This window comes from Acanthaster planci, linkage group LG05 (genome assembly GCF_054643075.1).
Source record: "Acanthaster planci isolate LZ-2023a linkage group LG05, COTS_SCS, whole genome shotgun sequence".
NCBI lineage: Eukaryota > Metazoa > Echinodermata > Asteroidea > Valvatida > Acanthasteridae > Acanthaster > Acanthaster planci.
Window position 1 is genome coordinate 20,892,172 of NC_141781.1, and position 15,088 is coordinate 20,907,259.

The window sequence follows — 15,088 nt, forward strand, 5'->3', positions numbered from 1 at the left end:
ATGAGGGCCCAGATTTTAAACGCCTTGTATTCGCCTCTAACTCTGACTTGTATTCCCCGTGCAGTCTAGTCCATGGAGCGTTTCCTACTCCCCCAAATTCCCTTCTCGCCACACCTCCCCCTTCTATTCCTATTGGCTCCCTGCCCACACGTGGTTTGTTTTATGTCATAGCTTATCCATATTAATTTTTGTCATTTGTAGTCGGGTTTTCAGCCGAGAGGCATTGCACTATCAGACGCTCTGGCTACTTTCTACATCATAGGCATTTCTACTTTGTCGTCGACCCTAAACCTGCCACTGTTGCTATTTCTTCATATGTTTCATCCCTCCATGGCTCTGTCGTCAGTGTCAACAAGCAGACCCACTGCATAAAAGGTAAGAAACTGGGGGTATTTCAGCTTCGTATACGGCACATTCCTTGAAAAATATCAATGTGTATGACGAATCATTCTACTGGAGTGGCACAATTTCTTCCTTAACCCTCCTGTTTTAACCATCAAAAACAGTCAGAAATGCCTTCCAATTGATTTCCCCCAGTACACAGACACGTATGGGAAATTTGACTGATATGACAACTGTGTCAAGAATGCATCTTAGCATAGGAGGGTTAAAGTTTTCGGTCTTAGCATGGAGGAATTCCTAATCCCAGTCTTGATACAAATGCTGTTTTGGTAGATTACATTAATCCTGACCGTACAAATATCATGCGCAGTTCGCACTTTCATTTTGGTAGCATTCCCCTTAAAGCCTTACTAATTTCAATTTCCCTTAGAATAAGTCCCCCCCCTAAAATCAAAATAGGTAGCTATTAAATTAGCCTTAAAAAATAATTCTGCCAAGGTTCAATTTATATCAAAATAAATGGTGTAGAGTTCCCTATGCGGACGTCACGTGATGTCGATACCCTGTGCAAAACCCTATGAGTATGAGAAAGGGCTGAAAAATTCTTAGTATTTTCCAAATAAAAGTACATGCTTCAACAGTGTCACTGTTGGAAAAGACTGTTGCGACACATTATCATCGTTGTATGGCTAACAAACTACCCAAAGGGAAAATTATTGATGTCCGTAAATGGAACTCTTACCGAAATAGCCATAAAATACAGTACAATGAATTGAAGAGACTTGATATCAAATTCATCCACTTTCACTGTTTTATTGCAAACTCACTGGCTCAATGCCAGCACTGTGAAATTTGTTCATTACAAAACTACAACAGTTGGAAAATGCTAAACAATGTGTCTCTAATTTCAAAGACCACCATTCTTGCACAGAAAGGTCCCCTTTTCTCCAAACTCAATTTGCAAACAAACGCACCAAGTGTTTCAGAACACAAACAGCTCCGGAACGTGGAATTCATAATTTAACATTTTTCCCACTATTCTTAGCCAACAGCAGAAGAAAGTTGCAGTCGAAGATTTGCAGCCTTCCTCTAGTCTTGAAGGCTGTGATGCTGAAGCCGTGAGAGGGACAAACTGACATACGAAGCTGCCTGAAGACATCTTGCATCACAAGGTCAACCAGCTAACATCTAAGGAATCCAAGGCTGCCCGGGGACATCTTGGGTTCAGTCTCGTAACAACCAGACATGGATGACTTGGTCCGACCAGCTGAGCATGCTACCAGAAAGAACAAATGAGGGCATGGTTTAAACGTATCCAACTGCAATCTCCAAGTGAAAGCTACTGCAAGCTATTTGAAGTGAATGGTTCTCGGCAAAACCCATGTCAGGACTCTGCAATTTCATAATCTAAAAATGAAGAAATTGAAAATGGAACTCCACTATGAACTCCAAACGTACAGACTGAATTCCTAGCTATTCGCAAGCACAGACTTGCTGATTAAAATTTGAAATGTTAAACAAGATCAAAAACAATTTGTTTCTTTTGAAAGAACATTGCACTCCAAGTGTGGCAGCTCCTTTTAATGTGACCCAGAATCACCCATTTCTAGTCAAACAGCAACTGTTACCCTATCACTGTTACATTTATTAATAGTCTTGATGAATTTCCGTCACTTTTGAAATTCCAAACAAGATACTGCATTTCGATGTCTCGCTTAGTGCTTTTATGCTTTTGTTGGACGAAATAGTTTCCTCAGGCCGCGACATGGGCGGCAACCGGGGGGGCGGGGGGACACGTCCCCCCATGAATTTGGTATGAGGACACAATGTTGAATGTCCCCTCCATGTTTTAAGCAAAACACTTAAAGAATTGATGGATATGGATCAGGAATTTTCCCTTTTCAGTTGTTATAAATGGAATAAGATAATAAACATGGTGTGCATAGAAAATGTAAATTGATGTCCCCCCCCAAGATCAAGGAGAGATTCCCGCCCATGGGCCGCGAGGTCACTTTTGTATTTGTTGAAATGAAATCTTTTTTTCCTGAAACTGAAATGAATCTTGAGCCTGATCCAATTATTTGAGAAGGGGAATTTTGCCAGCTAAACTTTGAAATTAAATTGTCCGTCTCCAAGTTCTTCCCTCGTGAGTTTATCGATTACTTCAAATTAGGAACAGCTAATCCTTTGAGAAAGTGCACTGTTGCCTTTATATCTACAAGAATAAAGCAGGAATAATTCTGATTACAAGTCTGAAATGATGTCCCAGCTCTGTTATGCTTTCAGGCAAGTTTTAGCAGCCTTAAAGAGTGCAGCATCACGTGTTTGAAGCTTGTAACGACAAAATTATTCAGACTCTAGGCAGCTAGCACAATTTAAGAGCATCATTCCTTACCTTGTCATGTGACCTCTGATGGCCAATAAAACTTCCACAGGTGTTTCTGTGACGTGAAGAATGTGTCCCTTTTCATTGCTGCATATAAAAAAGATGAAAGATATGAAACAATTCCAAAATTAGAAATGAAAAACAAATGAGGTGTGTGGTTGAGGAGCTTTACCTTGTACAAATTTAGTGGATGAGACACCTACACCTGTAGTTTCATGTGTTTGATTTATTTAAAGGCCCAAAAAATTCTAAGGTCCTCACATGTGTGTAGGTTGAAAAAGCCTAGTAGACAAGCTGGGACAAGTCTGAGCTCATTCGCATTTCAAATCTGGTACCTTTAACAATGTCAAATGTTATGAGATGGGGGATTAAACATTCCATACCAGGGGAAGGGTAAAGTTGAAGGAATCCCCCGAACTCTGAAGTCTCAGGGAAATATGTCATACAACCGAAAGCTGCCACAAATATAGGAGATACAGGAAAACTGAGTTGGTAGTAACCCTGGACACAGTCCGGGTATTATTTCGATAAATAAGAGCATTTAGAGTCTCCGAATTTTTTCTCATCGCTCGACTTGGTGTAAAGACTGCATGAAGTCAACCACGCTGATCAAAAAACCACACACAAATATTATTAATGATGAAGTACACAATTATTGAACACTGGCACAAGAACACATGCAGCTCTGCTCACAGACACTTTTTAATGGAAGGTGCTGATGAAATCTTGGAAATGTCCTACCGGGTTGCTATGGGATTGACCAATCAGTGCCAAGGTATAAAAGACTGAACTTCACTTGAATAACTGTAAGTTGAAATGATTACCCTGTAAGGTGAATTCCAACATCTGCACTTTTATCACGATTTTATTACACTTCTTTTCAGTAAATGAAGGCTGGGAAACACTAATATTTACCAAAAATGTTGATGGCCACAAAAGTTTTTTTGGCTGCTGTAACTTTACAAGGGGTTTTCTTAAAATTCAAAAAGAATTTGTAGTTTGTGGTCATTTTGATATATGCATGCCCTAAAGTCTGCTGCAGAACAAAACTGAGGGGTTCATTAACAAGGGGGCCCACTAAAATCATATAAGTGAATACAGGAAACTCATCAAACTGTGAAACCTTTCTGAAGTCATTGGTGACCCGTCCTGACAAAATGAGCTGAGCGTAAAGTCGCATTCCACTCTTTCCTATTTTGAAGATTCAAAATCTTATTGAAGTGGAGATTAATTTGGGGGATTTTGTAATTTTGGAAAGATTAACCCATCTCTTATTTAATTCCAAACATTTTGCAGGATCATAGAGTTAAAAATGTCATTTTCACGGCAGTTTTGACGATAGCATTATGCATGCCTGGTCTGAAATGTTGAAACAGTGTCGGGAACAAAGACGCAAAGCTGCCACAATAATGTCACATTGTCACCTTATACTTCTACCCTAAGTGTTCCATGTACATGTCGTTGGACAGCTCTTTTTCTACTGAACTCAAAAATACCAATATCTCAATTTTTGAAAATTCCAACTTTCAGCTCATTTTGTGGTGACAGGTCACATTTTTGGTGTCGTAACTGAAATGGATTGATGAGATGGACATTGAAAGAATCTTTCTACCCGCTCAACAAGAAAAAACAGGCTTGAAAATTATGGGTGCTATTTTGGGAAATAAATCTGCTGCAGAAAACTGACATTACCTTAACCCTAACTGCCCAAGGGTTGCTGGCCCTAACCTTCCCCATTCACACAAAGTTAAACACCCATATGGGAATTTGTGCACAGAGGCTGTTGGACTTTTGTTTTTCTGAGGTATGCCAAACCCAATGCATAAGCTACTCTTTAATTCTGTGTGGTTGGGGAAGGTTAGGGTTAATGTATGGAACACTCAGCGGTGAGAGTGACCAATGATAAAAATAGCTGAAAACAGCTGAAAAAAAGGCATAAAAAAGTTGAACTGTGGAAATCTCTTATACTTTTGTACACAGCCAGGGAGGAAAAAAAGCTGAAATCCAAAACAAAAAAAGCTGAAATCAGCTAAAAAGCTAAGAAATCTCACCCCTTGAACACTTTCCTTTCCCGACTTGGAATTTGGTTGGTAACCTTTGCAAGCGCGGCTGTCTCCATGGCAATAGAGGATGTCAGTTTTACCTGCAAAGATGCACACACAAAACATCAAATGGATTCCAGGATTATAAAGAATGACTGTCTTCAGTTGACCATCTCACTCCGAGGAACCGTGCTTGCCTATCTTGGTGGTTTTACACTAGACCGCCGGACCACTTAGAGAATGGTTTTGACCACAACCTTGCTGCTTTAACTAGAATTCGGCAAGCTGACCAGAGTTTTGGTCGAACCCGGCAGCCTAAGCAGAGCCAGTTTTTTCTGTTCTGGCAGGTGTCTCCCACTGACCATCTGTTTGTAACGTAAGTGACGGTACCTTAGGCATGACGGAGAATTTGATGATGGGTCCAGAAGTCAGCCATGGCTGTTGTATGTCCTTTCTATGTGCACGCTTTATATTTTGTTGAGATTCCGTCAATAAATGCAACAATGTCACGCAACAGATGTAGGTAAGACCTTTGTGCAAGCGCTGTGCATGACCCATAGCACAACATGGCTGCTATCACAAAGTTTTTGGTCAGCATTGCTCCAAATTTCAAGACAACTACAGAGCTCAAGATACGAAAAAAATTTCTAAGGGACTAGTAACATTGTCAACATATGCTGTGTTGACTTTTAAGCTTTATGATGGTGTAAAAGATTGCTTACATTCGGGAAAATGAAAGGACTTTCTCCTTCAAGTCGGACACTCTCCTGTTGCAGAGCTTGAAACTGAAGTTGCCATCTTCATCCTTTTGTTGGGCAATTCAAACTGTACGCAAAAAGACAGGGAGATTGTCGAAATGTCTTGATGTGCTGGCTGAGCAGACCACTCAGAATTGAGCCTGAGAAGTGTGCACTCGTATACCAACAACTGTTTCCTGAGCAGTGTAATGTATGCTAGCTGTGACAACATCAAGTTATACGCTGGAGATTGTACCCCTCAGGAAACAGTCGTCTGCATGTACGTCCCACTGAATCCTAAAGGTGGGAGCATTGAACAGTTTGAGGACAATTTTGTATTAAGTGAATGCTGAAGATTTGGAATCAGAGTACGACAACTTCCAAAATATTTTGAGCAAAATTGTGTAACGGAAGCAATATGAAAGGTACTTGTGGCCTCTTCTGTCACCCACTCCTGTCAAAATAGGCAACAGGTCAATACGTATGTGTACCAACTCATATACTGGCCAACTCGTATGCCAACACACTCGTACTTCGACCAGCTCCTACGCTGACTGTTTTGTTTACCGCAACTGGACGCGCCACTGTTTTATAGTCTGAACTCCGAAGTTGAATAACTGGAAAATGATACACACGAAATCTCCTTTCAGAACTACAAATTATAAAAACCCTTGTCTGTATTCAAAGACCAGCATCAAGGTTTCAAATAACAGTTCACAAAAACAGTAAACGAGGAGCGTAAATACAAGACTGAACCACTTAATTTACCATGCTGAATTGTCATTGATAAGTTAAGTCAGCGTCTCTAATGCTGTTTGTTCCCAGACCAAACAGATCCAGACTGTGTTTGGCATCGGTCGGCGATCGGGAGTTAGTCGTTTTAGTAAATGAAGGGCCAAATCGAAACCAAAATTTCACTGACTTCTACAAATTGGAAATTGCCAAAAGTAATACATCGATGGTTTGATGGGGTGAGTGATCCATACAAACAAATGGGATTTCATAGATGGCATTTTCTCTGAGTCCCCACTTTTTGAATGGACCGCTGTGGGGCGCGGCCTGGGATATGGAGAGAGTCCAGTAGACTGGCCCCCAGTCTGGGACTGGGGCAGTCCCAACTGTAGTGCTGCAGTTGGGCTAGTCTTGGTTTCAAGACGTTAGTGCTTGATAGCGGACACCTTGCATAGTGCACCCCCTAACGACTCACGATTAGACTGTGCGCCAGCTCGCACTAAAGTCTTGGGAATCTTGCAGCAGCATTTTAACTTGTTTTTTATTTTTCCCTCGGCTTCCAAGGGAACTAATCAGCACTCGCTAAATTGCATGCATAATAAATTTTGATGACCTCAATAATACACCATGGTATGGTCACATGCATCATGGCTGTCTGCAGTCCCGTCAACACAGACACGACAACATAGATACCTCGTACAGAGTTAGCACAGAGTCGAACGGGTGATACTCTGACTACATGTAGGTTAGGCCTTGGATATGAGGATGCTGTTCTTGGTGACCCATAATCATGTACAGTCAGTATGCCCTCCCCAGCTAACTAAAGCGTCCTTAGAGACCATATAGACCTTAACCTTCAAGGACAGAATACCCGGACTGCAAGTTGGTTATCGTTTTCTTGCTGCACGTGTAGATTTATTGCCGCTGGTGTGAGTAATTTGGCCTCAGGCAGCATGCTCATTGTGAGTTGCAAAAAACGCGAAACGTATTTATTGTGTGATATCAGACAACGATTTTGTTTTCCCAATTTTTCTGCCACAAACATCGCAAACGTGATGTAATGCAGTACAACTGTAGTCCCCAACGATATCTTCAGAAGAGTGGCAATTTTATGTCTAGTATAGAGTGAAAAATACGTCTTACATGTCACTAATCCCTTCCCACAAACCAGACACTATCGACATCGCACTTGCTCACGTGAAACCGCCATGTTGTTCGAACTTAGAAGTACATGCATGTACATAGATATAATACCAAAGGTATAAATATTTAAGAACATCGGACATTTGCATACAACTGCCACACCCCCATTCCTGCAAGATTCCCAAGACGCTAGAGAGAGTAAGTAAAATCTAGGTGTGCGAGGGCGCTCTTCAACAGAAATAAACCAACTATCGATCACTGACGTCTTGGGCCAAGACTACAGTTGGGCTGGCCCAACTGTTGGTGGCCAATCTCTGTGTGGACTGTGGAAAATGGAAAGAATTCCATATACGAAGTTCACTTTTTGGGAGAAATTTTTTCTCCAGGACAGATTTAAAAAGGGGCAACATTTATTTTTGGGGGATAGAGATGTGAAAGGGGGTTCAGTAACTTAGGGGGACAGGTTTAAAAAGAAGGGGCCCCACGCAATAAAACGGCAAAAAAGTGAGTCCTTTTGCCGTTTTTTTTCCCCTACTATATCCTCTACCGTTTCCTTTTTCTTTCACTATCCCGTCCTTCTATTTATCCACAGTTTTCCTGTCATTAGTACAAGGATTATTACTATTAGCATACACATTTAATACATTTAATCCAAATTGTGTCGTAAAGGAGAATCGAACCTGCAATGAAGAGAACTGTTAAGTATAGAAATACAGCAGTCTAACTGACCACGCCACACGAGCGCTTGTTGCCGGAGGAAGTCGATATGTTCCATATATAAAGTTACGGTTGAATTAAGGAGAGGTCACGATGAGGTCAAGATGAATATTTAAAAAAATAAATATTTATGAACTGAATATGTAATTATTCATGAATATTTGTATAAATTAGAATATTTAAATATAAATAAATGTGGCTCTCCGTTGTTAATATAAGTAGGTTGTGCCAAAGGAAATCAACTAGGTAAGGTACATGTCTGAGCACAATTGACTGTATGACGTGAGGTATCTCCGTCGTATTATGTAAACCAAGAGAGAAAGAACAAGTAGAAATGCAGTCGGCCGTACGAAAGAAGGAATTTCAGTCCAATGCTGTATAAGAACTCAGGCTAGGTGGAGTCTTGCTTCGTCCATTAGCAATACATGCACTAGTATGAGCGAGAATTGGAGTCTTAAGCGCAATTGGTGAGAGAGGTGACTATCCACACCAGTGGAAGCGACCAGTTTGGGTTCTACCTGGCCGAATACATGTGGCGCTGCCGACATGCAGGAGTAGACCACTTCAATCAAATCCTTAAGGATGTTCTTCTCCTGTACAAGCCTCCCCTCACATTTTAGAGCGCAGATAGCCACACAATAATCTAAAGACAGGTTTCAGCTCCCTTTTCCCCTTCCCTCTGTATAAATATAGAAAAAAACTCCTCCAACTGACAAGCACTCTCTAAAAGAAATTTGCCCCTTTTTTCCTTCTAAACAAATTGTCCAACTTACAAACTATCTGTAAAAGAAATTTGCCCTTTTTTTCCTTCTAAACAAATTGTCCAACTTAAAAATTGTCGCAAAACACGCACTATTTTCCCCCAAGTAAAAATTGTACATGTACATGTACAGTAGGGCACATTGCGCAGCATTTCGTGAACTGTGTAGATCCATCCAGACAGATGACGGCCCTCTGCACTCCTCGTGTTGCGGATTCATGCATAAAATTACCTCAATGCTTGTGGCAGCCCAACCCCTGTTACATAATGGTTCTATCCGGATATGATTCGGTTCATGCGCACATGTCGTGCGCATTCGCCATGTTCTTCAGAAGCAAAGATGGCCGCCTGTCGATGTAAACCTGGTCCATGTGTAGCTCCAAAAGTGTGCCCAAAACTCCATATTTCTGTCCTATGATGTTCAGCTCTTCAATGCCTATTGGAATCGTCTTCATTCAGCGATCAAAGTAAGGATACTTTTGTAGTAATTACGCGATATTACAGTGAACTTCGTATATGGAATTCTTCCCCTAATCTGTATAAAAACTTTTTTTCTAAAAGCACAAGTTGATGATGTTCATGCAATAGCGCAGGCACACACTGAACTACAACTATACATGTAGTTGGACGGGTAACCGGGCCAAGTAATAGTTGGGATTGATGCTATAGACGGGGCTTAACGCCATGACAATGAACATGAGTCAATGATAAACATGATCATAAACTGGGCCTCGGCTGGTCACACGATTTTGTCCTCGCTAACTGCTTATCTTACCTCAGGCTACAAAATATCTCCATACTGCCTGGAGTCACTGTAACATTCTCCAGCCATCTATGTCAATACCACATTCTGGCACCTTTTTTCTCGAAGTTAAACTCCAAATTGAGTGCGCACCGATCGTCGCGTCCCTCACAACCATGACATCCCCACGTTCCAAGAACAGCGCCCTCTGATGTCTGATATATATGTAGCGCCCTCTCTTGATTCAATAAATAGCGCCTTCTATTGATATATTATGCAGCGCCCTCTACCGGTCTAGACTGGATATGTTTTGAAAATGCATACAGGGCTCCCTCTGCTGAGTCTCAGAGCTACGTCGAAATTCCTTATAGCGCCCTCTGCAGCCCGATTAAGCGTAAAAGGGCGCCTTCCCCGGCTAAAAAAAATCCTTCAAAAAATGTACTGCGCCCTCTCTTGGAAGTTTTGGGAAATTAATGGTCAGTAGTTTTGTAACCAAGGTCGAGTTCGGGCGGCCTGTTCTTGACACGGGTTTCTTGTTCTCGCGCTCGCACGTCGGGAATACGACTCAAGAACACTGTTCTCGGAACAGGATCACACACTACCTCCTCGTCAGGGTTTTACAGGAACACACGGAAAAACTCGTGAGATTTTGATTTTTGAACAGCTGCAAAAAGTAGAGAGATGGCTTCAAAGCCAAAGACAATGGGAAGTTTTGCAAAATTAACGTTAACATTAATTATTTTCCGTAACACAGAAACGAATGTTCCTGTTTATATAGAAAAGAATTCAGCCCATCCAAACATCAACTCTCGAATAACGTAGCCTATATGGACGCCGCCATGTTGCTTGTCACTAACTACCATCGATAACCGATTGTTTGTTCCCGGCGTTCGAGCGGCCGACCCACGAACAACAAATCGAGCTGTTCGTGAACATACGGGAACAAGCCGCCCGAACTCGGCCGAAGAACATAACATTATTATGTAAATGAGCCTCCTCCTCAAAATAAGAGGTTTTTTTTACAGATGCCACATGCAGGGAACTATAAACTGCAGCGTTAAACTTATGATTGTGAAATAACGTTGCGCACATTCAGATGCCATCGAAAAAAAGATGTGGAATTTTTTGCACACTGCATTACAATCAAGTCCACTCACGCTTTATGACAGTTTTGGTTTATATTTTCTCTCTTTTTTATGGGGGGGGGTAATAATAATTGAAAAATTCTGGAACCAGCCTGCTGAGAAGGGGAACTCAGTTTTGAGACTACTGAAACATTTTGAAAGTATACAATTTGTCAATCGTGGTGCTTCTTCGATTCCTGACTCTCCAAAGTAATATTTGGGTCTCGGATTTGCAAGGAAATTTCTCGAATCGGATGAAGGTAGGCTACCGTAATTACACTGTGAGAGGGGAACAGCTCCAGTACCAGGAAAGCTGTGTATAGTCGAGCCGTGCACGGCAGCCTGTTACCTGTTGGTATGTCCCTACCCCCAACTGCGACCTCCTCGTGAGGTTGCTCTTTGGGTTCAGAGAGGGGATCGTTTGGAGAACATAAATCACTTAATTTGTCCCTCGGTGCGCTCTGTTTATACGATTCATTCTTAGGCACCATAAAAAAAAGAATACCCAAAGCTGTTCAGGGCATTTCGTGCAGGTTTTGGGACTGAAATTGACATGGAATGACCCAAAATGGCACATATGAGATTATCTACACAGTGAATGCCAAATATAGGCTATGGATAATTTGCAGTCGATCGTAGGTGTCTGGGATGGCTCTAGGCCAAGCTTCTATTGAGTGGTGTATCAGAGTGGCCCAGGTGAAGTGTCAAATCAACCATAATTTCGTATTGTCTCTCGGAAAGGGCCGCTTGAAGACACTAAAAAAGTGCTCCCAGTCACAGCCAGACCCTGCACACCACTCAGGCCAACGATTTCCCAATCGACCTGTGGCATTTGAGATAAATGGTTACGGTTTTGCGGTGATCGTCTGCTCAGTAAGTTCTCCGTTAGCTTGGCAGACACAACTTAAAACTCAAACGCTGTTATCGCGTCCCAGTCAGCGATGGTCCCTGTCTCGCGTTCCAGAGAGTCAATGTTATTCATAAACAGCAAGATGATGTAACTTTTTATTCATATTTTTAAAAAATCTTTCGACATTTCATATAAATTATAATGAGTTGAACAAGGCCTACCAAATTATTGAAAAGTGGAACGACAACCACCGAAGTACATTGTATTGTGTACACTCAGGACCCTGTCAATGATAACAGTCAACCATGCCGTTCGCTATAACTTGAAAATGACAAATTAAAGCCAATGATGACATTATTAAATACTAGTGAATTCATCTTCATGTGAACAGCAAAACAGCTTTAACCCTGCCCATTGATTCGATGGGTAAATTGAGCAAATTGTAGTGGGTCATTTCGCCTCGAGTCCGGAAAGTAGAAATTGTGCGCGCCCAGGCGACGTCATCCCGGTGAGTATCCGGGTCGCTGCTGTGGGTTACTTGATTTCTGGTAGCACCAAAACTTTCCTCTGGAACCTTCGTAGCATGTAGACTGTGAGATGTGATTTTGACGGAACCAGTCTGTTATATAGTTCTTGCCAAACACGTGGAACTCTGCAGCTCTGTATGCCGCTTTGAATTTCCTTAATTTGCTCATGAATAATTTTATAAGGTGTAGTTAATTTGTTCAAGAAATACAGCATGGGTTGAGGGGGAAATTAACGCTCGCCAAGACGCAACAGCCAAAATAAAGATTTACTACAACATATAAACCTTGGAACCAAGACTATCTTGCCCATGGCCAACAACCGCCGTGAAAAATGATCGTTCTGCACCTTGCCGGGCGCGGATCGAGATTTTAAAACAGACATGATTATGTTAATATTATTCTACAAATACAACAACGAAACGTCATACCCAACAAGAACGCTCAGTGGCCAGAGCGCGCCGTCTCGGCGAGCTAGGTGTCTTTGGAACAATCGCTCTGGTTTCTAAACGCAGCGGCTGATCCAGCGACTGTTCGGTTTGTCTGTTGTTAATTAATTTAAACAACCAAATAGAAAACCACGTGTTCCATTCCCTGCGAAATGCTATGGGCCTCGACCTGGACCAAGAGAGGGCGCTATTTTCTTACCAACGGAGGCTCTGTTGGTCGAAACTGAACTTCGCTGGTTCACGAACAACTAAGAAATACACGCGTCACAGTCGCATCGCTACCAACAACATGAAAACTTAAGTCTCGCCGACGTGACTCTTTTCAACCGATGAGGGGCGCTTCTGCTCAAGGCTGACTATCGCGCGCGTGTACTTATTATGTAAATGAGCCTCCTCCTCAAAATAAGAGGTTTTTTTTACAGATGCCACATGCAGGGAACTATAAACTGCAGCGTTAAACTTATGATTGTGAAATAACGTTGCGCACATTCAGATGCCATCGAAAAAAAGATGTGGAATTTTTTGCACACTGCATTACAATCAAGTCCACTCACGCTTTATGACAGTTTTGGTTTATATTTTCTCTCTTTTTTATGGGGGGGGTAATAATAATTGAAAAATTCTGGAACCAGCCTGCTGAGAAGGGGAACTCAGTTTTGAGACTACTGAAACATTTTGAAAGTATACAATTTGTAAATCGTGGTGCTTCTTCGATTCCTGACTCTCCAAAGTAATATTTGGGTCTCGGATTTGCAAGGAAATTTCTCGAATCGGATGAAGGTAGGCTACCGTAATTACACTGTGAGAGGGGAACAGCTCCAGTACCAGGAAAGCTGTGTATAGTCGAGCCGTGCACGGCAGCCTGTTACCTGTTGGTATGTCCCTACCCCCAACTGCGACCTCCTCGTGAGGTTGCTCTTTGGGTTCAGAGAGGGGATCGTTTGGAGAACATAAATCACTTAATTTGTCCCTCGGTGCGCTCTGTTTATACGATTCATTCTTAGGCACCATAAAAAAAAAGAATACCCAAAGCTGTTCAGGGCATTTCGTGCAGGTTTTGGGACTGAAATTGACATGGAATGACCCAAAATGGCACATATGAGATTATCTACACAGTGAATGCCAAATATAGGCTATGGATAATTTGCAGTCGATCGTAGGTGTCTGGGATGGCTCTAGGCCAAGCTTCTATTGAGTGGTGTATCAGAGTGGCCCAGGTGAAGTGTCAAATCAACCATAATTTCGTATTGTCTCTCGGAAAGGGCCGCTTGAAGACACTAAAAAAGTGCTCCCAGTCACAACCAGACCCTGCACACCACTCAGGCCAACGATTTCCCAATCGACCTGTGGCATTTGAGATAAATGGTTACGGTTTTGCGGTGATCGTCTGCTCAGTAAGTTCTCCGTTAGCTTGGCAGACACAACTTAAAACTCAAACGCTGTTATCGCGTCCCAGTCAGCGATGGTCCCTGTCTCGCGTTCCAGAGAGTCAATGTTATTCATAAACAGCAAGATGATGTAACTTTTTATTCATATTTTTAAAAAATCTTTCGACATTTCATATAAATTATAATGAGTTGAACAAGGCCTACCAAATTATTGAAAAGTGGAACGACAACCACCGAAGTACATTGTATTGTGTACACTCAGGACCCTGTCAATGATAACAGTCAACCATGCCGTTCGCTATAACTTGAAAATGACAAATTAAAGCCAATGATGACATTATTAAATACTAGTGAATTCATCTTCATGTGAACAGCAAAACAGCTTTAACCCTGCCCATTGATTCGATGGGTAAATTGAGCAAATTGTAGTGGGTCATTTCGCCTCGAGTCCGGAAAGTAGAAATTGTGCGCGCCCAGGCGACGTCATCCCGGTGAGTATCCGGGTCGCTGCTGTGGGTTACTTGATTTCTGGTAGCACCAAAACTTTCCTCTGGAACCTTCGTAGCATGTAGACTGTGAGATGTGATTTTGACGGAACCAGTCTGTTATATAGTTCTTGCCAAACACGTGGAACTCTGCAGCTCTGTATGCCGCTTTGAATTTCCTTAATTTGCTCATGAATAATTTTATAAGGTGTAGTTAATTTGTTCAAGAAATACAGCATGGGTTGAGGGGGAAATTAACGCTCGCCAAGACGCAACAGCCAAAATAAAGATTTACTACAACATATAAACCTTGGAACCAAGACTATCTTGCCCATGGCCAACAACCGCCGTGAAAAATGATCGTTCTGCACCTTGCCGGGCGCGGATCGAGATTTTAAAACAGACATGATTATGTTAATATTATTCTACAAATACAACAACGAAACGTCATACCCAACAAGAACGCTCAGTGGCCAGAGCGCGCCGTCTCGGCGAGCTAGGTGTCTTTGGAACAATCGCTCTGGTTTCTAAACGCAGCGGCTGATCCAGCGACTGTTCGGTTTGTCTGTTGTTAATTAATTTAAACAACCAAATAGAAAACCACGTGTTCCATTCCCTGCGAAATGCTATGGGCCTCGACCTGGACCAAGAGAGGGCGCTATTTTCT

General features: G+C 42.0%; 2 long non-coding RNA genes across 2 annotated transcripts; one reads left to right on the top strand and one right to left on the bottom strand.

Annotated features, from left to right (window-relative positions):
• The first annotated feature begins 63 nt into the window (after nt 1–63).
• LOC147799218 (uncharacterized) lies at nt 64–2,600 on the top strand. Its single transcript, XR_015425313.1, has 2 exons — nt 64–375; nt 1,388–2,600. It is a non-coding gene; the product is annotated as an uncharacterized LOC147799218 (long non-coding RNA).
• On the bottom strand, nt 1,131–9,974 carry LOC110984131 (uncharacterized). Its single transcript, XR_015425312.1, has 5 exons — nt 9,635–9,974; nt 5,493–5,595; nt 4,780–4,871; nt 2,738–2,815; nt 1,131–1,618 (listed from the first exon to the last, which is right to left on the bottom strand). It is a non-coding gene; the product is annotated as an uncharacterized LOC110984131 (long non-coding RNA).
• Nucleotides 9,975–15,088: the final 5,114 nt, after the last annotated feature.